The sequence below is a fragment of the Myxine glutinosa genome, chromosome 7, assembly GCF_964187855.1.
Source record: "Myxine glutinosa chromosome 7, kmMyxGlut1.1, whole genome shotgun sequence".
In the NCBI taxonomy this organism is placed as follows: domain Eukaryota; kingdom Metazoa; phylum Chordata; class Myxini; order Myxiniformes; family Myxinidae; genus Myxine; species Myxine glutinosa.
The window spans coordinates 123,248,756-123,273,313 of NC_136267.1; positions in this window are offsets into that span (position 1 = coordinate 123,248,756).

Genomic DNA, 24,558 nt, shown 5'->3' on the forward strand with positions numbered 1-24,558 from the left:
ACACTAACACAAGTGCGAAAAGTGGTTTTTCCACACTAATACAAGTGCAAAAGTGGTTTCCTGCACCAACACAAGTGCGAAAAGTGGTTTTTCAACACTAACACAAGTGCGAAAAGTGGTTTTTCAACACTAACACAAGTGCGAAAAGTGGTTTTTCAACACTACTACAAGTGCAAAAGTGGTTTCCTGCACCAACACAAGTGCGAAAAGTGGTTTTTCAACACTAACACAAGTGCGAAAAGTGGTTTTTCAACACTAACACAAGTGCGAAAAGTGGTTTTTCAACACTAACACAAGTGCGAAAAGTAGTTTTTCCACACTAATACAAGTGCAAAAGTGGTTTCCTGCACCAACACAAGTGCAAAAAGTGGTTTTCCAACACTAACACAAGTGCGAAAAGTGGTTTTTCCACACTAATACAAGTGCAAAAGTGGTTTCCTGCACCAACAAAAGTGCGAAAAGTGGTTTTTCAACACTAACACAAGTGCGAAAAGTGGTTTTTCAACACTAACACAAGTGCGAAAAGTAGTTTTTCCACACTAATACAAGAGCAAAAGTGGTTTCCTGCACCAACACAAGTGCAAAAAGTGGTTTTTCAACACTAACACAAGTGCGAAAAGTGGTTTTTCAACACTATCACAAGTCCAAAAAGTGTTTTTTCCACACTAATACAAGTGCAAAAGTGGTTCCTGCACCAACACAAGTGCGAAAAGTGGTTTTTCAACACTAACACAAGTGCGACAAGTGGTTTTTCAACACTAACACAAGTGTGAAAAGTGGTTTTTCCACACTAATACAAGTGCAAAAGTGGTTTCCTGCACCAACACAAGTGCGAAAAGTGGTTTTTCAACACTAACACAAGTGCGAAAAGTGTTTTTTCAACACTATCACAAGTGCAAAAAGTGGTTTTTCCACACTAATACAAGTGCAAAAGTGGTTTCCTGCACCAACACAAGTGCAAAAAGTGGTTTTTCAACACTAACACAAGTGCGAAAAGAGGTTTTTCAACATTAACACAAGTGCGAAAAGTGGTTTTTCCAGACTAATACAAGTGCAAAAGTGGTTTCCTGCACCAACACAAGTGCGAAAAGTGGTTTTTCAACACTATCACAAGTGAGAAAAGTGGTTTTGCCACACTAATACAAGTGCAAAAGTGGTTTTCTGCACCAACACAAGTGCGAAAAGTCGTTTTCAACACTAACACAAGTGCGAAAAGTCGTTTTTCAACACTATCGCAAGTGCAAAAAGTGTTTTTTCCACACTAATACAAGTGCAAAAGTGGTTTCCTGCACCAACACAAGTGCGAAAAGTGGTTTTTCAACACTATCACTAGTGCGAAAAGTGGTTTTTCAACACTAACACAAGTGCAAAAGTGGTTTCCTGCACCAACACAAGTGCGAAAAGTGGTTTTTCAACACCAACACAAGTGCAAAAAGTGGTTTTTCAACACTATCACAAGTGCAAAAAGTGTTTTTTCCACACTAATACAAGTGCAAAAGTGGTTTCCTGCACCAACACAAGTGCGAAAAGTGGTTTTTCAACACTAACACAAGTGCGAAAAGTGGTTTTTCAACACTAACACAAGTGCGAAAAGTGGTTTTTCCACACTAATACAAGTGCACAAGTGGTTTCCTGCACCAACACAAGTGCGAAAAGTGTTTTTTGCAACACTAATACAAGTGCAAAAGTGGTTTCCTGCACCAACACAAGTGCGAAAAGTGGTTTTTCAACACTAACACAAGTGCGAAAAGTGGTTTTTCAACACTATCACAAGTGCAAAAAGTGTTTTTTCCACACTAATACAAGTGCAAAAGTGGTTTCCTGCACCAACACAAGTGCGAAAAGTGGTTTTTCAATACTAACACAAGTGCGAAAAGTGGTTTGTCAACACTAACACAAGTGCGAAAAGTGGTTTTTCCACACTAATACAAGTGCAAAAGTGGTTTCCTGCACCAACACAAGTGCGAAAAGTGGTTTTTCAACACTAACACAAGTGCGAAAAGTGGTTTTTCAACACTAACACAAGTGCGAAAAGTGGTTTTTCAACACTATCACAAGTGCAAAAAGTGTTTTTTCCACACTAATACAAGTGCAAAAGTGGTTTCCTGCACCAACACAAGTGCGAAAAGTGGTTTTTCAACACTAACACAAGTGCGAAAAGTGGTTTTTCAACAATAACACAAGTGCGAAAAGTGGTTTTCCACACTAATACAAGTGCAAAAGTGGTTTCCTGCACCAACACAAGTGCAAAACGTGGTTTTTCAACACTAACACAAGTGCAAAAAGTGGTTTTTCAACACTATCACAAGTGGAAAAAGTGTTTTTTCCACACTAATACAAGTGCAAAAGTGGTTTCCTGCACCAACACAAGTGCGAAAAGTGGTTTTCCAACACTAACACAAGTGCGGAAAAGTGGTTTTTCCACACTAATACAAGTGCAAAAGTGGTTTCCTGCACCAACACAAGTGCGAAAAGTAGTGTTTCAACACTAACACAAGTGCGAAAAGTGGTTTTTCAACAATAACACAAGTGCGAAAAGTGTTTTTTCCACACTAATACAAGTGCAAAAGTGGTTTCCTGCACCAACACAAGTGCGAAAAGTGGTTTTTCAACACTAACACAAGTGCGAAAAGTGGTTTTTCCACACTAATACAAGTGCAAAAGTGGTTTCCTGCACCAACACAAGTGCGAAAAGTGGTTTTTCAACACTAACACAAGTGCGAAAAGTGGTTTTTCAACACTAACACAAGTGCGAAAAGTGGTTTTTCAACACTAATACAAGTGCAAAAGTGGTTTCATGCACCAACACAAGTGCGAAACGTGGTTTTTCAACACTAACACAAGTGCGAAAAGTGGTTTTTCCACACTAATACAAGTGCAAAAGTGGTTTCCTGCACCAACACAAGTGCGAAAAGTGGTTTTTCAACACTATCACTAGTGCGAAAAGTGGTTTTTCAACACTAACACAAGTGCAAAAGTGGTTTCCTGCACCAACACAAGTGCGAAAAGTGGTTTTTCAACACCAACACAAGTGCAAAAAGTGGTTTTTCAACACTATCACAAGTGCAAAAAGTGTTTTTTCCACACTAATACAAGTGCAAAAGTGGTTTCCTGCACCAACACAAGTGCGAAAAGTGGTTTTTCAACACTAACACAAGTGCGAAAAGTGGTTTTTCAACACTAACACAAGTGCGAAAAGTGGTTTTTCCACACTAATACAAGTGCACAAGTGGTTTCCTGCACCAACACAAGTGCGAAAAGTGTTTTTTGCAACACTAATACAAGTGCAAAAGTGGTTTCCTGCACCAACACAAGTGCGAAAAGTGGTTTTTCAACACTAACACAAGTGCGAAAAGTGGTTTTTCAACACTATCACAAGTGCAAAAAGTGTTTTTTCCACACTAATACAAGTGCAAAAGTGGTTTCCTGCACCAACACAAGTGCGAAAAGTGGTTTTTCAACACTAACACAAGTGCGAAAAGTGGTTTGTCAACACTAACACAAGTGCGAAAAGTGGTTTTTCCACACTAATACAAGTGCAAAAGTGGTTTCCTGCACCAACACAAGTGCGAAAAGTGGTTTTTCAACACTAACACAAGTGCGAAAAGTGGTTTTTCAACACTATCACAAGTGCAAAAAGTGTTTTTTCCACACTAATACAAGTGCAAAAGTGGTTTCCTGCACCAACACAAGTGCGAAAAGTGGTTTTTCAACACTAACACAAGTGCGAAAAGTGGTTTTTCAACAATAACACAAGTGCGAAAAGTGGTTTTTCCACACTAATACAAGTGCAAAAGTGGTTTCCTGCACCAACACAAGTGCGAAAAGTGGTTTTTCAACACTAACACAAGTGCGAAAAGTGGTTTTTCAACACTAACACAAGTGCGAAAAGTGGTTTTTCAACACTAACACAAGTGCGAAAAGTGGTTTTTCCACACTAATACAAGTGCAAAAGTGGTTTCCTGCACCAACACAAGTGCGAAAAGTGGTTTTTCAACACTAACACAAGTGCGAAAAGTGGTTTTTCAACACTAACACAAGTGCGAAAAGTGGTTTTTCAACACTAATACAAGTGCAAAAGTGGTTTCCTGCACCAACACAAGTGCGAAAAGTGGTTTTTCAACACTACCACAAGTGCAAAAAGTGTTTTTTCCACACTAATACAAGTGCAAAAGTGGTTTCCTGCACCAACACAAGTGCGAAAAGTGGTTTTCCAACACTAACACAAGTGCGAAAAGTGGTTTTTCCACACTAATACAAGTGCAAAAGTGGTTTCCTGCACCAACAAAAGTGCGAAAAGTAGTGTTTCAACACTAACACAAGTGCGAAAAGTGGTTTTTCAACACTAACACAAGTGCGAAAAGTAGTTTTTCCACACTAATACAAGAGCAAAAGTGGTTTCCTGCACCAACACAAGTGCAAAAAGTGGTTTTTCAACACTAACACAAGTGCGAAAAGTGGTTTTTCAACACTATCACAAGTCCAAAAAGTGTTTTTTCCACACTAATACAAGTGCAAAAGTGGTTTCCTGCACCAACACAAGTGCGAAAAGTGGTTTTTCAACACTAACACAAGTGCGAAAAGTGGTTTTTCAACACTAACACAAGTGTGAAAAGTGGTTTTTCCACACTAATACAAGTGCAAAAGTGGTTTCCTGCACCAACACAAGTGCGAAAAGTGGTTTTTCAACACTTACACAAGTGCGAAAAGTGTTTTTTCAACACTATCACAAGTGCAAAAAGTGTTTTTTCCACACTAATACAAGTGCAAAAGTGGTTTCCTGCACCAACACAAGTGCAAAAAGTGGTTTTTCAACACTAACACAAGTGCGAAAAGAGGTTTTTCAACATTAACACAAGTGCGAAAAGTGGTTTTTCCAGACTAATACAAGTGCAAAAGTGGTTTCCTGCACCAACACAAGTGCGAAAAGTGGTTTTTCAACACTATCACAAGTGAGAAAAGTGGTTTTGCCACACTAATACAAGTGCAAAAGTGGTTTTCTGCACCAACACAAGTGCGAAAAGTCGTTTTCAACACTAACACAAGTGCGAAAAGTCGTTTTTCAACACTATCACAAGTGCAAAAAGTGTTTTTTCCACACTAATACAAGTGAAAAAGTGGTTTCCTGCACCAACACAAGTGCGAAAAGTGGTTTTTCAACACTATCACTAGTGCGAAAAGTGGTTTTTCAACACTAACACAAGTGCAAAAGTGGTTTCCTGCACCAACACAAGTGCGAAAAGTGGTTTTTCAACACCAACACAAGTGCAAAAAGTGGTTTTTCAACACTATCACAAGTGCAAAAAGTGTTTTTTCCACACTAATACAAGTGCAAAAGTGGTTTCCTGCACCAACACAAGTGCGAAAAGTGGTTTTTCAACACTAACACAAGTGCGAAAAGTGGTTTTTCAACACTAACACAAGTGCGAAAAGTGGTTTTTCCACACTAATACAAGTGCACAAGTGGTTTCCTGCACCAACACAAGTGCGAAAAGTGTTTTTTGCAACACTAATACAAGTGCAAAAGTGGTTTCCTGCACCAACACAAGTGCGAAAAGTGGTTTTTCAACACTAACACAAGTGCGAAAAGTGGTTTTTCAACACTATCACAAGTGCAAAAAGTGTTTTTTCCACACTAATACAAGTGCAAAAGTGGTTTCCTGCACCAACACAAGTGCGAAAAGTGGTTTTTCAACACTAACACAAGTGCGAAAAGTGGTTTGTCAACACTAACACAAGTGCGAAAAGTGGTTTTTCCACACTAATACAAGTTCAAAAGTGGTTTCCTGCACCAACACAAGTGCGAAAAGTGGTTTTTCAACACTAACACAAGTGCGAAAAGTGGTTTTTCAACACTATCACAAGTGCAAAAAGTGTTTTTTCAACACTAACACAAGTGCGAAAAGTCGTTTTTCAACACTAACACAAGTGCGAAAAGTGGTTTTTCAACACTAACACAAGTGCGAAAAGTGGTTTTTCCACACTAATACAAGTGCAAAAGTGGTTTCCTGCACCAACACAAGTGCGAAAAGTGGTTTTTCAACACTAACACAAGTGCGAAAAGTGGTTTTTCAACACTAACACAAGTGCGAAAAGTGGTTTTTCAACACTAATACAAGTGCAAAAGTGGTTTCCTGCACCAACACAAGTGCGAAAAGTGGTTTTTCAACACTACCACAAGTGCAAAAAGTGTTTTTTCCACACTAATACAAGTGCAAAAGTGGTTTCCTGCACCAACACAAGTGCAAAACGTGGTTTTTCAACACTAACACAAGTGCAAAAAGTGGTTTTTCAACACTATCACAAGTGGAAAAGTGTTTTTTCCACACTAATACAAGTGCAAAAGTGGTTTCCTGCACCAACACAAGTGCGAAAAGTGGTTTTCCAACACTAACACAAGTGCGGAAAAGTGGTTTTTCCACACTAATACAAGTGCAAAAGTGGTTTCCTGCACCAACACAAGTGCGAAAAGTAGTGTTTCAACACTAACACAAGTGCGAAAAGTGGTTTTTCAACAATAACACAAGTGCGAAAAGTGTTTTTTCCACACTAATACAAGTGCAAAAGTGGTTTCCTGCACCAACACAAGTGCGAAAAGTGGTTTTTCAACACTAACACAAGTGCGAAAAGTGGTTTTTCCACACTAATACAAGTGCAAAAGTGGTTTCCTGCACCAACACAAGTGCGAAAAGTGGTTTTTCAACACTAACACAAGTGCGAAAAGTGGTTTTTCAACACTAACACAAGTGCGAAAAGTGGTTTTTCAACACTAACACAAGTGCGAAAAGTGGTTTTTCAACACTAACACAAGTGCGAAAAGTGGTTTTCCACACTAATACAAGTGCAAAAGTGGTTTCCTGCACCAACACAAGTGCGAAAAGTGGTTTTTCAACACTATCACAAGTGCAAAAAGTGTTTTTTCCACACTAATACAAGTGCAAAAGTGGTTTCCTGCACCAACACAAGTGCGAAAAGTGGTTTTTCAACACTAACACAAGTGCGAAAAGTGGTTTTTCCACCCTAATACAAGTGCAAAAGTGGTTTCCTGCACCAACACAAGTGCGAAAAGTGGTTTTTCAACACTAACACAAGTGCGAAAAGTGGTTTTTCAACACGAACACAAGTGCGAAAAGTGGTTTTTTAACACTAATACAAGTGCAAAAGTGGTTTCATGCACCAACACAAGTGCGAAACGTGGTTTTTCAACACTAACACAAGTGCAAAAAGTGGTTTTTCCACACTAATACAAGTGCAAAAGTGGTTTCCTGCACCAACACAAGTGCGAAAAGTGGTTTTTCAACACTAACACAAGTGCGAAAAGTGGTTTTTAACACTAACACAAGTGCGAAAAGTGGTTTTTCCACACTAATACAAGTGCACAAGTGGTTTCCTGCACCAACACAAGTGCGAAAAGTGTTTTTTGCAACACTAATACAAGTGCAAAAGTGGTTTCCTGCACCAACACAAGTGCGAAAAGTGGTTTTTCAACACTAACACAAGTGCGAAAAGTGGTTTTTCAACACTATCACAAGTGCAAAAAGTGTTTTTTCCACACTAATACAAGTGCAAAAGTGGTTTCCTGCACCAACACAAGTGCGAAAAGTGGTTTTTCAACACTAACACAAGTGCGAAAAGTCGTTTTTCAACACTAACACAAGTTCGAAAAGTGGTTTTTCAACACTAACACAAGTGCGAAAAGTGGTTTTTCCACACTAATACAAGTGCAAAAGTGGTATCCTGCACCAACACAAGTGCGAAAAGTGGTTTTTCAACACTAACACAAGTGCGAAAAGTGGTTTTTCAACACTAACACAAGTGCGAAAAGTGGTTTTTCAACACTAATACAAGTGCAAAAGTGGTATCCTGCACCAACACAAGTGCGAAAAGTGGTTTTTCAACACTACCACAAGTGCAAAAAGTGTTTTTTCCACACTAATACAAGTGCAAAAGTGGTTTCCTGCACCAACACAAGTGCAAAACGTGGTTTTTCAACACTAACACAAGTGCAAAAAGTGGTTTTTCAACACTATCACAAGTGGAAAAAGTGTTTTTTCCACACTAATACAAGTGCAAAAGTGGTTTCCTGCACCAACACAAGTGCGAAAAGTGGTTTTCCAACACTAACACAAGTGCGGAAAAGTGGTTTTTCCACACTAATACAAGTGCAAAAGTGGTTTCCTGCACCAACACAAGTGCGAAAAGTGGTTTTTCAACAATAACACAAGTGCGAAAAGTGTTTTTTCCACACTAATACAAGTGCAAAAGTGGTTTCCTGCACCAACACAAGTGCGAAAAGTGGTTTTTCAACACTAACACAAGTGCGAAAAGTGGTTTGTCAACACTAACACAAGTGCGAAAAGTGGTTTTTCCACACTAATACAAGTGCAAAAGTGGTTTCCTGCACCAACACAAGTGCGAAAAGTGGTTTTTCAACACTAACACAAGTGCGAAAAGTGGTTTTTCAACACTATCACAAGTGCAAAAAGTGTTTTTTCCACACTAATACAAGTGCAAAAGTGGTTTCCTGCACCAACACAAGTGCGAAAAGTGGTTTTTCAACACTAACACAAGTGCGAAAAGTCGTTTTTCAACACTAACACAAGTGCGAAAAGTGGTTTTTCAACACTAACACAAGTGCGAAAAGTGGTTTTTCCACACTAATACAAGTGCAAAAGTGGTTTCCTGCACCAACACAAGTGCGAAAAGTGGTTTTTCAACACTAACACAAGTGCGAAAAGTGGTTTTTCAACACTAACACAAGTGCGAAAAGTGGTTTTTCAACACTAATACAAGTGCAAAAGTGGTTTCCTGCACCAACACAAGTGCGAAAAGTGGTTTTTCAACACTACCACAAGTGCAAAAAGTGTTTTTTCCACACTAATACAAGTGCAAAAGTGGTTTCCTGCACCAACACAAGTGCAAAACGTGGTTTTTCAACACTAACACAAGTGCAAAAAGTGGTTTTTCAACACTATCACAAGTGGAAAAAGTGTTTTTTCCACACTAATACAAGTGCAAAAGTGGTTTCCTGCACCAACACAAGTGCGAAAAGTGGTTTTCCAACACTAACACAAGTGTGAAAAGTGGTTTTTCAACACTAACACAAGTGTGAAAAGTGGTTTTTCAACACTAACACAAGTGCGAAAAGTGGTTTTTCAACACTATCACAAGTGCAAAAAGTGTTTTTTCCACACTAATACAAGTGCAAAAGTGGTTTCCTGCACCAACACAAGTGCGAAAAGTGGTTTTTCAACACTAACACAAGTGCGAAAAGTGGTTTTTCAACAATAACACAAGTGCGAAAAGTGGTTTTTCCACACTAATACAAGTGCAAAAGTGGTTTCCTGCACCAACACAAGTGCGAAAAGTGGTTTTTCAACACTAACACAAGTGCGAAAAGTGGTTTTTCAACACTAACACAAGTGCGAAAAGTGGTTTTTCAACACTAACACAAGTGCGAAAAGTGGTTTTTCCACACTAATACAAGTGCAAAAGTGGTTTCCTGCACCAACACAAGTGCGAAAAGTGGTTTTTCAACACTAACACAAGTGCGAAAAGTGGTTTTTCAACACTAACACAAGTGCGAAAAGTGGTTTTTCAACACTAATACAAGTGCAAAAGTGGTTTCCTGCACCAACACAAGTGCGAAAAGTGGTTTTTCAACACTACCACAAGTGCAAAAAGTGTTTTTTCCACACTAATACAAGTGCAAAAGTGGTTTCCTGCACCAACACAAGTGCGAAAAGTGGTTTTCCAACACTAACACAAGTGCGAAAAGTGGTTTTTCCACACTAATACAAGTGCAAAAGTGGTTTCCTGCACCAACAAAAGTGCGAAAAGTAGTGTTTCAACACTAACACAAGTGCGAAAAGTGGTTTTTCAACACTAACACAAGTGCGAAAAGTAGTTTTTCCACACTAATACAAGAGCAAAAGTGGTTTCCTGCACCAACACAAGTGCAAAAAGTGGTTTTTCAACACTAACACAAGTGCGAAAAGTGGTTTTTCAACACTATCACAAGTCCAAAAAGTGTTTTTTCCACACTAATACAAGTGCAAAAGTGGTTTCCTGCACCAACACAAGTGCGAAAAGTGGTTTTTCAACACTAACACAAGTGCGAAAAGTGGTTTTTCAACACTAACACAAGTGTGAAAAGTGGTTTTTCCACACTAATACAAGTGCAAAAGTGGTTTCCTGCACCAACACAAGTGCGAAAAGTGGTTTTTCAACACTTACACAAGTGCGAAAAGTGTTTTTTCAACACTATCACAAGTGCAAAAAGTGTTTTTTCCACACTAATACAAGTGCAAAAGTGGTTTCCTGCACCAACACAAGTGCAAAAAGTGGTTTTTCAACACTAACACAAGTGCGAAAAGAGGTTTTTCAACATTAACACAAGTGCGAAAAGTGGTTTTTCCAGACTAATACAAGTGCAAAAGTGGTTTCCTGCACCAACACAAGTGCGAAAAGTGGTTTTTCAACACTATCACAAGTGAGAAAAGTGGTTTTGCCACACTAATACAAGTGCAAAAGTGGTTTTCTGCACCAACACAAGTGCGAAAAGTCGTTTTCAACACTAACACAAGTGCGAAAAGTCGTTTTTCAACACTATCACAAGTGCAAAAAGTGTTTTTTCCACACTAATACAAGTGAAAAAGTGGTTTCCTGCACCAACACAAGTGCGAAGTGGTTTTTCAACACTATCACTAGTGCGAAAAGTGGTTTTTCAACACTAACACAAGTGCAAAAGTGGTTTCCTGCACCAACACAAGTGCGAAAAGTGGTTTTTCAACACCAACACAAGTGCAAAAAGTGGTTTTTCAACACTATCACAAGTGCAAAAAGTGTTTTTTCCACACTAATACAAGTGCAAAAGTGGTTTCCTGCACCAACACAAGTGCGAAAAGTGGTTTTTCAACACTAACACAAGTGCGAAAAGTGGTTTTTCAACACTAACACAAGTGCGAAAAGTGGTTTTTCCACACTAATACAAGTGCACAAGTGGTTTCCTGCACCAACACAAGTGCGAAAAGTGTTTTTTGCAACACTAATACAAGTGCAAAAGTGGTTTCCTGCACCAACACAAGTGCGAAAAGTGGTTTTTCAACACTAACACAAGTGCGAAAAGTGGTTTTTCAACACTATCACAAGTGCAAAAAGTGTTTTTTCCACACTAATACAAGTGCAAAAGTGGTTTCCTGCACCAACACAAGTGCGAAAAGTGGTTTTTCAACACTAACACAAGTGCGAAAAGTGGTTTGTCAACACTAACACAAGTGCGAAAAGTGGTTTTTCCACACTAATACAAGTTCAAAAGTGGTTTCCTGCACCAACACAAGTGCGAAAAGTGGTTTTTCAACACTAACACAAGTGCGAAAAGTGGTTTTTCAACACTATCACAAGTGCAAAAAGTGTTTTTTCCACACTAATACAAGTGCAAAAGTGGTTTCCTGCACCAACACAAGTGCGAAAAGTGGTTTTTCAACACTAACACAAGTGCGAAAAGTCGTTTTTCAACACTAACACAAGTGCGAAAAGTGGTTTTTCAACACTAACACAAGTGCGAAAAGTGGTTTTTCCACACTAATACAAGTGCAAAAGTGGTTTCCTGCACCAACACAAGTGCGAAAAGTGGTTTTTCAACACTAACACAAGTGCGAAAAGTGGTTTTTCAACACTAACACAAGTGCGAAAAGTGGTTTTTCAACACTAATACAAGTGCAAAAGTGGTTTCCTGCACCAACACAAGTGCGAAAAGTGGTTTTTCAACACTACCACAAGTGCAAAAAGTGTTTTTTCCACACTAATACAAGTGCAAAAGTGGTTTCCTGCACCAACACAAGTGCAAAACGTGGTTTTTCAACACTAACACAAGTGCAAAAAGTGGTTTTTCAACACTATCACAAGTGGAAAAAGTGTTTTTTCCACACTAATACAAGTGCAAAAGTGGTTTCCTGCACCAACACAAGTGCGAAAAGTAGTGTTTCAACACTAACACAAGTGCGAAAAGTGGTTTTTCAACAATAACACAAGTGCGAAAAGTGTTTTTTCCACACTAATACAAGTGCAAAAGTGGTTTCCTGCACCAACACAAGTGCGAAAAGTGGTTTTTCAACACTAACACAAGTGCGAAAAGTGGTTTTTCCACACTAATACAAGTGCAAAAGTGGTTTCCTGCACCAACACAAGTGCGAAAAGTGGTTTTTCAACACTAACACAAGTGCGAAAAGTGGTTTTTCAACACTAACACAAGTGCGAAAAGTGGTTTTCCACACTAATACAAGTGCAAAAGTGGTTTCCTGCACCAACACAAGTGCGAAAAGTGGTTTTTCAACACTAACACAAGTGCGAAAAGTGGTTTTTCAACACTAACACAAGTGCGAAAAGTGGTTTTTCAACACTAATACAAGTGCAAAAGTGGTTTCCTGCACCAACACAAGTGCGAAAAGTGGTTTTTCAACACTAACACAAGTGCGAAAAGTGGTTTTTCAACACTATCACAAGTGGAAAAAGTGTTTTTTCCACACTAATACAAGTGCAAAAGTGGTTTCCTGCACCAACACAAGTGCGAAAAGTGGTTTTTCAACACTAACACAAGTGCGAAAAGTGGTTTTTCAACACTAACACAAGTGCGAAAAGTGGTTTTTCCACACTAATACAAGTGCACAAGTGGTTTCCTGCACCAACACAAGTGCGAAAAGTGTTTTTTGCAACACTAATACAAGTGCAAAAGTGGTTTCCTGCACCAACACAAGTGCGAAAAGTGGTTTTTCAACACTAACACAAGTGCGAAAAGTGGTTTTTCAACACTATCACAAGTGCAAAAAGTGTTTTTTCCACACTAATACAAGTGCAAAAGTGGTTTCCTGCACCAACACAAGTGCGAAAAGTGGTTTTTCAACACTAACACAAGTGCGAAAAGTGGTTTGTCAACACTAACACAAGTGCGAAAAGTGGTTTTTCCACACTAATACAAGTTCAAAAGTGGTTTCCTGCACCAACACAAGTGCGAAAAGTGGTTTTTCAACACTAACACAAGTGCGAAAAGTGGTTTTTCAACACTATCACAAGTGCAAAAAGTGTTTTTTCCACACTAATACAAGTGCAAAAGTGGTTTCCTGCACCAACACAAGTGCGAAAAGTGGTTTTTCAACACTAACACAAGTGCGAAAAGTCGTTTTTCAACACTAACACAAGTGCGAAAAGTGGTTTTTCAACACTAACACAAGTGCGAAAAGTGGTTTTTCCACACTAATACAAGTGCAAAAGTGGTTTCCTGCACCAACACAAGTGCGAAAAGTGGTTTTTCAACACTAACACAAGTGCGAAAAGTGGTTTTTCAACACTAACACAAGTGCGAAAAGTGGTTTTTCAACACTAATACAAGTGCAAAAGTGGTTTCCTGCACCAACACAAGTGCGAAAAGTGGTTTTTCAACACTACCACAAGTGCAAAAAGTGTTTTTTCCACACTAATACAAGTGCAAAAGTGGTTTCCTGCACCAACACAAGTGCAAAACGTGGTTTTTCAACACTAACACAAGTGCAAAAAGTGGTTTTTCAACACTATCACAAGTGGAAAAAGTGTTTTTTCCACACTAATACAAGTGCAAAAGTGGTTTCCTGCACCAACACAAGTGCGAAAAGTGGTTTTCCAACACTAACACAAGTGCGGAAAAGTGGTTTTTCCACACTAATACAAGTGCAAAAGTGGTTTCCTGCACCAACACAAGTGCGAAAAGTAGTGTTTCAACACTAACACAAGTGCGAAAAGTGGTTTTTCAACAATAACACAAGTGCGAAAAGTGTTTTTTCCACACTAATACAAGTGCAAAAGTGGTTTCCTGCACCAACACAAGTGCGAAAAGTGGTTTTTCAACACTAACACAAGTGCGAAAAGTGGTTTTTCCACACTAATACAAGTGCAAAAGTGGTTTCCTGCACCAACACAAGTGCGAAAAGTGGTTTTTCAACACTAACACAAGTGCGAAAAGTGGTTTTTCAACACTAACACAAGTGCGAAAAGTGGTTTTCCACACTAATACAAGTGCAAAAGTGGTTTCCTGCACCAACACAAGTGCGAAAAGTGGTTTTTCAACACTAACACAAGTGCGAAAAGTGGTTTTTCAACACTAACACAAGTGCGAAAAGTGGTTTTTCAACACTAATACAAGTGCAAAAGTGGTTTCCTGCACCAACACAAGTGCGAAAAGTGGTTTTTCAACACTAACACAAGTGCGAAAAGTGGTTTTTCAACACTATCACAAGTGGAAAAAGTGTTTTTTCCACACTAATACAAGTGCAAAAGTGGTTTCCTGCACCAACACAAGTGCGAAAAGTGGTTTTCCAACACTAACACAAGTGCGAAAAGTGGTTTTTCCACACTAATACAAGTGCAAAAGTGGTTTCCTGCACCAACAAAAGTGCGAAAAGTAGTGTTTCAACACTAACACAAGTGCGAAAAGTGGTTTTTCAACAATAACACAAGTGCGAAAAGTGTTTTTTCCACACTAATACAAGTGCAAAAGTGGTTTCCTGCACCAACACAAGTGCGAAAAGTGGTTTTTCAACACTAACACAAGTGCGAAAAGTGGTTTTTCCACACTAATACAAGTGCAAAAGTGGTTTCCTGCACCAACACAAGTGCGAAAAGTGGTTTTTCAACACTAACACAAGTGCGAAAAGTGGTTTTTCAACACGAACACAAGTGCGAAAAGTGGTTTTTCAACACTAATACAAGTGCAAAAGTGGTTTCATGCACCAACACAAGTGCGAAACGTGGTTTTTCAACACTAACACAAGTGCAAAAAGTGGTTTTTCCACACTAATACAAGTGCAAAAGTGGTTTCCTGCACCAACACAAGTGCGAAAAGTGGTTTTTCAACACTAACACAAGTGCGAAAAGTGGTTTTTAACACTAACACAAGTGCGAAAAGTGGTTTTTCCACACTAATACAAGTGCACAAGTGGTTTCCTGCACCAACACAAGTGCGAAAAGTGTTTTTTGCAACACTAATACAAGTGCAAAAGTGGTTTCCTGCACCAACACAAGTGCGAAAAGTGGTTTTTCAACACTAACACAAGTGCGAAAAGTGGTTTTTCAACACTATCACAAGTGCAAAAAGTGTTTTTTCCACACTAATACAAGTGCAAAAGTGGTTTCCTGCACCAACACAAGTGCGAAAAGTGGTTTTTCAACACTAACACAAGTGCGAAAAGTCGTTTTTCAACACTAACACAAGTTCGAAAAGTGGTTTTTCAACACTAACACAAGTGCGAAAAGTGGTTTTTCCACACTAATACAAGTGCAAAAGTGGTTTCCTGCACCAACACAAGTGCGAAAAGTGGTTTTTCAACACTAACACAAGTGCGAAAAGTGGTTTTTCAACACTAACACAAGTGCGAAAAGTGGTTTTTCAACACTAATACAAGTGCAAAAGTGGTTTCCTGCACCAACACAAGTGCGAAAAGTGGTTTTTCAACACTACCACAAGTGCAAAAAGTGTTTTTTCCACACTAATACAAGTGCAAAAGTGGTTTCCTGCACCAACACAAGTGCAAAACGTGGTTTTTCAACACTAACACAAGTGCAAAAAGTGGTTTTTCAACACTATCACAAGTGGAAAAAGTGTTTTTTCCACACTAATACAAGTGCAAAAGTGGTTTCCTGCACCAACACAAGTGCGAAAAGTGGTTTTCCAACACTAACACAAGTGCGGAAAAGTGGTTTTTCCACACTAATACAAGTGCAAAAGTGGTTTCCTGCACCAACACAAGTGCGAAAAGTAGTGTTTCAACACTAACACAAGTGCGAAAAGTGGTTTTTCAACAATAACACAAGTGCGAAAAGTGTTTTTTCCACACTAATACAAGTGCAAAAGTGGTTTCCTGCACCAACACAAGTGCGAAAAGTGGTTTTTCAACACTAACACAAGTGCGAAAAGTGGTTTGTCAACACTAACACAAGTGCGAAAAGTGGTTTTTCCACACTAATACAAGTGCAAAAGTGGTTTCCTGCACCAACACAAGTGCGAAAAGTGGTTTTTCAACACTAACACAAGTGCGAAAAGTGGTTTTTCAACACTATCACAAGTGCAAAAAGTGTTTTTTCCACACTAATACAAGTGCAAAAGTGGTTTCCTGCACCAACACAAGTGCGAAAAGTGGTTTTTCAACACTAACACAAGTGCGAAAAGTCGTTTTTCAACACTAACACAAGTGCGAAAAGTGGTTTTTCAACACTAACACAAGTGCGAAAAGTGGTTTTTCCACACTAATACAAGTGCAAAAGTGGTTTCCTGCACCAACACAAGTGCGAAAAGTGGTTTTTCAACACTAACACAAGTGCGAAAAGTGGTTTTTCAACACTAACACAAGTGCGAAAAGTGGTTTTTCAACACTAATACAAGTGCAAAAGTGGTTTCCTGCACCAACACAAGTGCGAAAAGTGGTTTTTCAACACTACCACAAGTGCAAAAAGTGTTTTTTCCACACTAAAACAAGTGCAAAAGTGGTTTCCTGCACCAACACAAGTGCAAAACGTGGTTTTTCAACACTAACACAAGTGCAAAAAGTGGTTTTTCAACACTATCACAAGTGGAAAAAGTGTTTTTTCCACACTAATACAAGTGCAAAAGTGGTTTCCTGCACCAACACAAGTGCGAAAAGTGGTTTTCCAACACTAACACAAGTGCGGAAAAGTGGTTTTTCCACACTAATACAAGTGCAAAAGTGGTTTCCTGCACCAACACAAGTGCGAAAAGTAGTGTTTCAACACTAACACAAGTGCGAAAAGTGGTTTTTCAACAATAACACAAGTGCGAAAAGTGTTTTTTCCACACTAATACAAGTGCAAAAGTGGTTTCCTGCACCAACACAAGTGCGAAAAGTGGTTTTTCAACACTAACACAAGTGCGAAAAGTGGTTTTTCCACACTAATACAAGTGCAAAAGTGGTTTCCTGCACCAACACAAGTGCGAAAAGTGGTTTTTCAACACTAACACAAGTGCGAAAAGTGGTTTTTCAACACTAACACAAGTGCGAAAAGTGGTTTTTCAACACTAATACAAGTGCAAAAGTGGTTTCATGCACCAACACAAGTGCGAAACGTGGTTTTTCAACACTAACACAAGTGCGAAAAGTGGTTTTTCCACACTAATACAAGTGCAAAAGTGGTTTCCTGCACCAACACAAGTGCGAAAAGTGGTTTTTCAACACTAACACAAGTGCGAAAAGTGGTTTTTCAACACTAACACAAGTGCGAAAAGTGGTTTTTCAACACTAATACAAGTGCAAAAGTGGTTTCCTGTACCAACACAAGTGCGAAAAGTGGTTTTTAAACACTATCACAAGTGCAAAAAGTGTTTTTTCCACACTAATACAAGTGCAAAAGTGGTTTCCTGCACCAACACAAGTGCAAAAAGTGGTTTTTCAACACTAACACAAGTCCAAAAAGTGTTTTTTTACACTAATACAAGTGCAAAAAGTGTTTTTTCCACACTAATACAAGTGCGAAAAGTGGTTTTTCAACACTAACACAAGTGCGAAAAGTGGTTTTTCCACACTAATACAAGTGCAAAAGTGGTTTCCTGCACCAACACAAGTGCGAAAAGTGGTTTTTCAACACAAACACAAGTGCGAAAAGTGGTTTTTCAACAATAACACAAGTGCGAAAAGTGGTTTTTCAACACTAACATAAGTGCGAAAAGTGTTTTTCCACACTAATACAAGTGCAGAAGTGGTTTCCTGCACCAACACAAGTGCGAAAAGTGGTTTTTCAACACTAACACAAGTGCGAAAAGTGGTTTTTCAACACTAACACAAGTGCGAAAAGTGGTTTTTCCACACTAATACAAGTGCAAAAGTGGTTTCCTGCACCAACACAAGTGCGAAAAGTGGTTTTTCAACACTAACACAAGTGCGAAAAGTGGTTTTTCAACACTAACACAAGTGCGAAAAGTGGTTTTTCAACACTAATACAAGTGCAAAAGTGGTTTCCTGCACCAACACAAGTGCAAAACGTGGTTTTTCAACACTAACAAGTGCAAAAAGTGGTTTTTCAACACTATCACAAGTGGAAAAAGTGTTTTTTCCACACTAATACAAGTGCAAAAGTGGTTTCCTGCACCAACACAAGTGCGAAAAGTGGTTTTTCAACACTAACACAAGTGCGAAAAGTGGTTTTTCAACACTAACACAAGTGCGAAAAGTGGTTTTTCAACACTAATACAAGTGCAAAAGTGGTTTCATGCACCAACACAAGTGCGAAACGTGGTTTTTCAACACTAACACAAGTGCGAAAAGTGGTTTTTCCACACTAATACAAGTGCAAAAGTGGTTTCCTGCACCAACACAAGTGCGAAAAGTGGTTTTTCAACACTAACACAAGTGCGAAAAGTGGTTTTTCAACACTAATACGAGTGCAAAAGTGGTTTCCTGCACCAACACAAGTGCGAAAAGTGGTTTTTAAACACTATCACAAGTGCAAAAAGTGTTTTTTCCACACTAATACAAGTGCAAAAGTGGTTTCCTGCACCAACACAAGTGCAAAAAGTGGTTTTTCAACACTAACACAAGTCCAAAAAGTGTTTTTTTACACTAATACAAGTGCAAAAAGTGGTTTTTCAACACTAACACAAGTGCGAAAAGTGTTTTTTCCACACTAATACAAGTGCGAAAAGTGGTTTTTCAACACTAACACAAGTGCGAAAAGTGGTTTTTCCACACTAATACAAGTGCAAAAGTGGTTTCCTGCACCAACACAAGTGCGAAAAGTGGTTTTTCAACACAAACACAAGTGCGAAAAGTGGTTTTTCAACAATAACACAAGTGCGAAAAGTGGTTTTTCAACACTAACACAAGTGCGAAAAGTGTTTTTCCACACTAATACAAGTGCAGAAGTGGTTTCCTGCACCAACACAAGTGCGAAAAGTGGTTTTTCAACACTAACACAAGTGCGAAAAGTGGTTTTTCAACACTAACACAAGTGCGAAAAGTGGTTTTTCCACACTAATACAAGTGCAAAAGTGGTTTCCTGCACCAACACAAGTGCAAAAAGTGGTTTTTCAACACTAACACAAGTCCAAAAAGTGTTTTTTTACACTAATACAAGTGCAAAAAGTGTTTTTTCCACACTAATACAAGTGCGAAAAGTGGTTTTTCAACACTAACACAAGTGCGAAAAGTGGTTTTTCCACACTAATACAAGTGCAAAAGTGGTTTCCTGCACCAACACAAGTGCGAAAAGTGGTTTTTCAACACAAACACAAGTGCGAAAAGTGGTTTTTCAACAATAACACAAGTGCGAAAAGTGGTTTTTCAACACTAACACAAGTGCGAAAAGTGTTTTTCCACACTAATACAAGTGCAGAAGTGGTTTCCTGCACCAACACAAGTGCGAAAAGTGGTTTTTCAACACTAACACAAGTGCGAAAAGTGGTTTTTCAACACTAACACAAGTGCGAAAAGTGGTTTTTCCACACTAATACAAGTGCAAAAGTGGTTTCCTGCACCAACACAAGTGCAAAAAGTGGTTTTTCAACACTATCACAAGTGGAAAAAGTGTTTTTTCCACACTAATACAAGTGCAAAAGTGGTTTCCTGCACCAACACAAGTGCGAAAAGTGGTTTTTCAACACTAACACAAGTGCGAAAAGTGGTTTTTCAACACTAACACAAGTGCGAAAAGTGGTTTTTCAACACTAACACAAGTGCGAAAAGTGGTTTTTCAACACTAACACAAGTGCGAAAAGTGGTTTTTCAACACTAATACAAGTGCAAAAGTGGTTTCCTGCACCAACACAAGTGCGAAAAGTGGTTTTTCAACACTAACACAAGTGCGAAAAGTGGTTTTTCAACACTATCACAAGTGGAAAAAGTGTTTTTTCCACACTAATACAAGTGCAAAAGTGGTTTCCTGCACCAACACAAGTGCGAAAAGTGGTTTTCCAACACTAACACAAGTGCGAAAAGTGGTTTTTCCACACTAATACAAGTGCAAAAGTGGTTTCCTGCACCAACAAAAGTGCGAAAAGTAGTGTTTCAACACTAACACAAGTGCGAAAAGTGGTTTTTCAAAAATAACACAAGTGCGAAAAGTGTTTTTTCCACACTAATACAAGTGCAAAAGTGGTTTCCTGCACCAACACAAGTGCGAAAAGTGGTTTTTCAACACTAACACAAGTGCGAAAAGTGGTTTTTCCACACTAATACAAGTGCAAAAGTGGTTTCCTGCACCAACACAAGTGCGAAAAGTGGTTTTTCAACACTAACACAAGTGCGAAAAGTGGTTTTTCAACACGAACACAAGTGCGAAAAGTGGTTTTTCAACACTAATACAAGTGCAAAAGTGGTTTCATGCACCAACACAAGTGCGAAACGTGGTTTTTCAACACTAACACAAGTGCAAAAAGTGGTTTTTCCACACTAATACAAGTGCAAAAGTGGTTTCCTGCACCAACACAAGTGCGAAAAGTGGTTTTTCAACACTAACACAAGTGTGAAAAGTGGTTTTTCAACACTAACACAAGTGTGAAAAGTGGTTTTTCAACACTAACACAAGTGCGAAAAGTGGTTTTTCAACACTAACACAAGTGCGAAAAGTGGTTTTTCCACACTAATACAAGTGCAAATGTGGTTTCCTGCACCAACACGAGTGCGAAAAGTGGTTTTTCAACAGTAACACAAGTGCGAAAAGTGGTTTTTCAACACTAACACAAGTGCGAAAAGTGGTTTTTCCACACTAATACAAGTGCAAAAGTGGTTTCCTGCACCAACACAAGTGCGAAAAGTGGTTTTTCAACACTAACACAAGTGCGAAAAGTGGTTTTTCAACACTAACACAAGTGCGAAATGTGGTTTTTCCACACTAATACAAGTGCAAAAGTGGTTTCCTGCACCAACACAAGTGCGAAAAGTGGTTTTTCAACACTAACACAAGTGCGAAAAGTGGTTTTTCAACACTAACACAAGTGCGAAAAGTGTTTTCCCACACTAATACAAGTGCAGAAGTGGTTTCCTGCACCAACACAAGTGGGAAAAGTGGTTTTTCAACACTAGCACAAGTGCGAAAAGTGGTTTTTCAACACTAACACAAGTGCGAAAAGTGGTTTTTCAACACTAACACAAGTGCGAAAAGTGGTTTTTCCACACTAATACAAGTGCAAAAGTGGTTTCCTGCACCAACACAAGTGCAAAACGTGGTTTTTCAACACTAACACAAGTGCAAAAAGTGGTTTTTCAACACTATCACAAGTGGAAAAAGTGTTTTTTCCACACTAATACAAGTGCAAAAGTGGTTTCCTGCACCAACACAAGTGCGAAAAGTGGTTTTCCAACACTAACACAAGTGCGAAAAGCGGTTTTTCCACACTAATACAAGTGCAAAAGTGGTTTCCTGCACCAACACAAGTGCGAAAAGTAGTGTTTCAACACTAACACAAGTGCGAAAAGTGGTTTTTCAACAATAACACAAGTGCGAAAAGTGTTTTTTCCACACTAATACAAGTGCAAAAGTGGTTTCCTGCACCAACACAAGTGCGAAAAGTGGTTTTTCAACACTAACACAAGTGCGAAAAGTGGTTTTTCCACACTAATACAAGTGCAAAAGTGGTTTCCTGCACCAACACAAGTGCGAAAAGTGGTTTTTCAACACTAACACAAGTGCGAAAAGTGGTTTTTCAACACTAACACAAGTGCGAAAAGTGGTTTGTCAACACTAATACAAGTGCAAAAGTGGTTTCATGCACCAACACAAGTGCGAAAAGTGGTTTTTCAACACTAACACAAGTGCGAAAAGTGATTTTTCAACACTAACACAAGTGCGAAAAGTGATTTTTCCACACTAATACAAGTGCAAAAGTGGTTTCCTGCACCAACACAAGTGCGAAAAGTGGTTTTTCAACACTAACACAAGTGCGAAAAGTGGTTTTTCCACACTAATACAAGTGCAAAAGTGGTTTCCTGCACCAACACAAGTGCGAAAAGTGGTTTTTCAACACTAACACAAGTGCGAAAAGTGGTTTGTCAACACTAATACAAGTGCAAAAGTGGTTTCATGCACCAACACAAGTGTGAAAAGTGGTTTTTCAACACTAACACAAGTGCGAAAAGTGGTTTTTCAACACTATCACAAGTGCAAAAAGTGTTTTTTCCACACGAATACAAGTGCAAAAGTGGTTTCCTGCACCAACACAAGTGTGAAAAGTGGTTTTTCAACACTAACACAAGTGCGAAAAGTGGTTTTTCAACAATAACAGAAGTGCGAAAAGTGGTTTTCCACACTAATACAAGTGCAAAAGTGGTTTCCTGCACCAACACCAGTGCGAAAAGTGGTTTTTCAACACTAACACAAGTGCGAAAAGTGGTTTTTCAACACTAACAAAAGTGCGAAAAGTGGTTTTTCAACACTAACACAAGTGCGAAAAGTGGTTTTTCAACACTAATACAAGTGCAAAAGTGGTTTCCTGCACCAACACAAGTGCGAAAAGTGGTTTTTCCACACTAATACAAGTGCGAAAAGTGGTTTCCTGCACCAACACAAGTGTGAAAAGTGGTTTTTCAACACTAACACAAGTGCGAAAAGTGGTTTTTCAACAATAACAGAAGTGCGAAAAGTGGTTTTCCACACTAATACAAGTGCAAAAGTGTTTTTCCACACTAATACAAGTGCAAAAGTGGTTTCCTGCACCAATACAAGTGCGAAAAGTGGTTTTTCAACACTAACAAAAGTGCGAAAAGTGGTTTTTCAACACTAACACAAGTGCGAAAAGTGGTTTTTCAACACTAATACAAGTGCAAAAGTGGTTTCCTGCACCAACACAAGTGCGAAAAGTGGTTTTTGAACACTAACACAAGTGCGAAAAGTGGTTTTTCAACACTAACACAAGTGCAAAAAGTGTTTTTTCCACACTAATACAAGTGCAAAGGTGGTTTCCTGCACCAACACAAGTGTGAAAAGTGGTTTTTCAACACTAACACAAGTGCGAAAAGTGGTTTTTCAACACTAACACAAGTGCGAAAAGTGGTTTTTCAACACTAACACAAGTGCGAAAAGTAGTTTTTCCACACTAATACAAGAGCAAAAGTGGTTTCCTGCACCAACACAAGTGCAAAAAGTGGTTTTTCAACACTAACACAAGTGCGAAAAGTGGATTTTCAACACTATCACAAGTCCAAAAAGTGTTTTTTCCACACTAATACAAGTGCAAAAGTGGTTTCCTGCACCAACACAAGTGCGAAAAGTGGTTTTTCAACACTAACACAAGTGCGAAAAGTGGTTTTTCAACACTAACACAAGTGTGAAAAGTGGTTTTCCACACTAATACAAGTGCAAAAGTGTTTTTCCACACTAATACAAGTGCAAAAGTGGTTTCCTGCACCAATACAAGTGCGAAAAGTGGTTTTTCAACACTAACAAAAGTGCGAAAAGTGGTTTTTCAACACTAACACAAGTGCGAAAAGTGGTTTTTCAACACTAATACAAGTGCAAAAGTGGTTTCCTGCACCAACACAAGTGCGAAAAGTGGTTTTTGAACACTAACACAAGTGCGAAAAGTGGTTTTTCAACACTAACACAAATGCGAAAAGTGGTTTTTCAACACTAACACAAGTGCAAAAAGTGTTTTTTCCACACTAATACAAGTGCAAAGGTGGTTTCCTGCACCAACACAAGTGTGAAAAGTGGTTTTTCAACACTAACACAAGTGCGAAAAGTGGTTTTTCAACACTAACACAAGTGCGAAAAGTGGTTTTTCAACACTAACACAAGTGCGAAAAGTAGTTTTTCCACACTAATACAAGAGCAAAAGTGGTTTCCTGCACCAACACAAGTGCAAAAAGTGGTTTTTCAACACTAACACAAGTGCGAAAAGTGGTTTTTCAACACTATCACAAGTCCAAAAAGTGTTTTTTCCACACTAATACAAGTGCAAAAGTGGTTTCCTGCACCAACACAAGTGCGAAAAGTGGTTTTTCAACACTAACACAAGTGCGAAAAGTGGTTTTTCAACACTAACACAAGTGTGAAAAGTGGTTTTTCCACACTAATACAAGTGCAAAAGTGGTTTCCTGCACCAACACAAGTGCGAAAAGTGGTTTTTCAACACTAACACAAGTGCGAAAAGTGTTTTTTCAACACTATCACAAGTGCAAAAAGTGTTTTTTCCACACTAATACAAGTGCAAAAGTGGTTTCCTGCACCAACACAAGTGCAAAAAGTGGTTTTTCAACACTAACACAAGTGCGAAAAGAGGTTTTTCAACATTAACACAAGTGCGAAAAGTGGTTTTTCCAGACTAACACAAGTGCAAAAGTGGTTTCCTGCACCAACACAAGTGCGAAAAGTGGTTTTTCAACACTATCACAAGTGAGAAAAGTGGTTTTTCCACACTAATACAAGTGCAAAAGTGGTTTTCTGCACCAACACAAGTGCGAAAAGTCATTTTCAACACTAACACAAGTGCGAAAAGTCGTTTTTCAACACTATCACAAGTGCAAAAAGTGTTTTTTCCACACTAATACAAGTGCAAAAGTGGTTTCCTGCACCAACACAAGTGCGAAA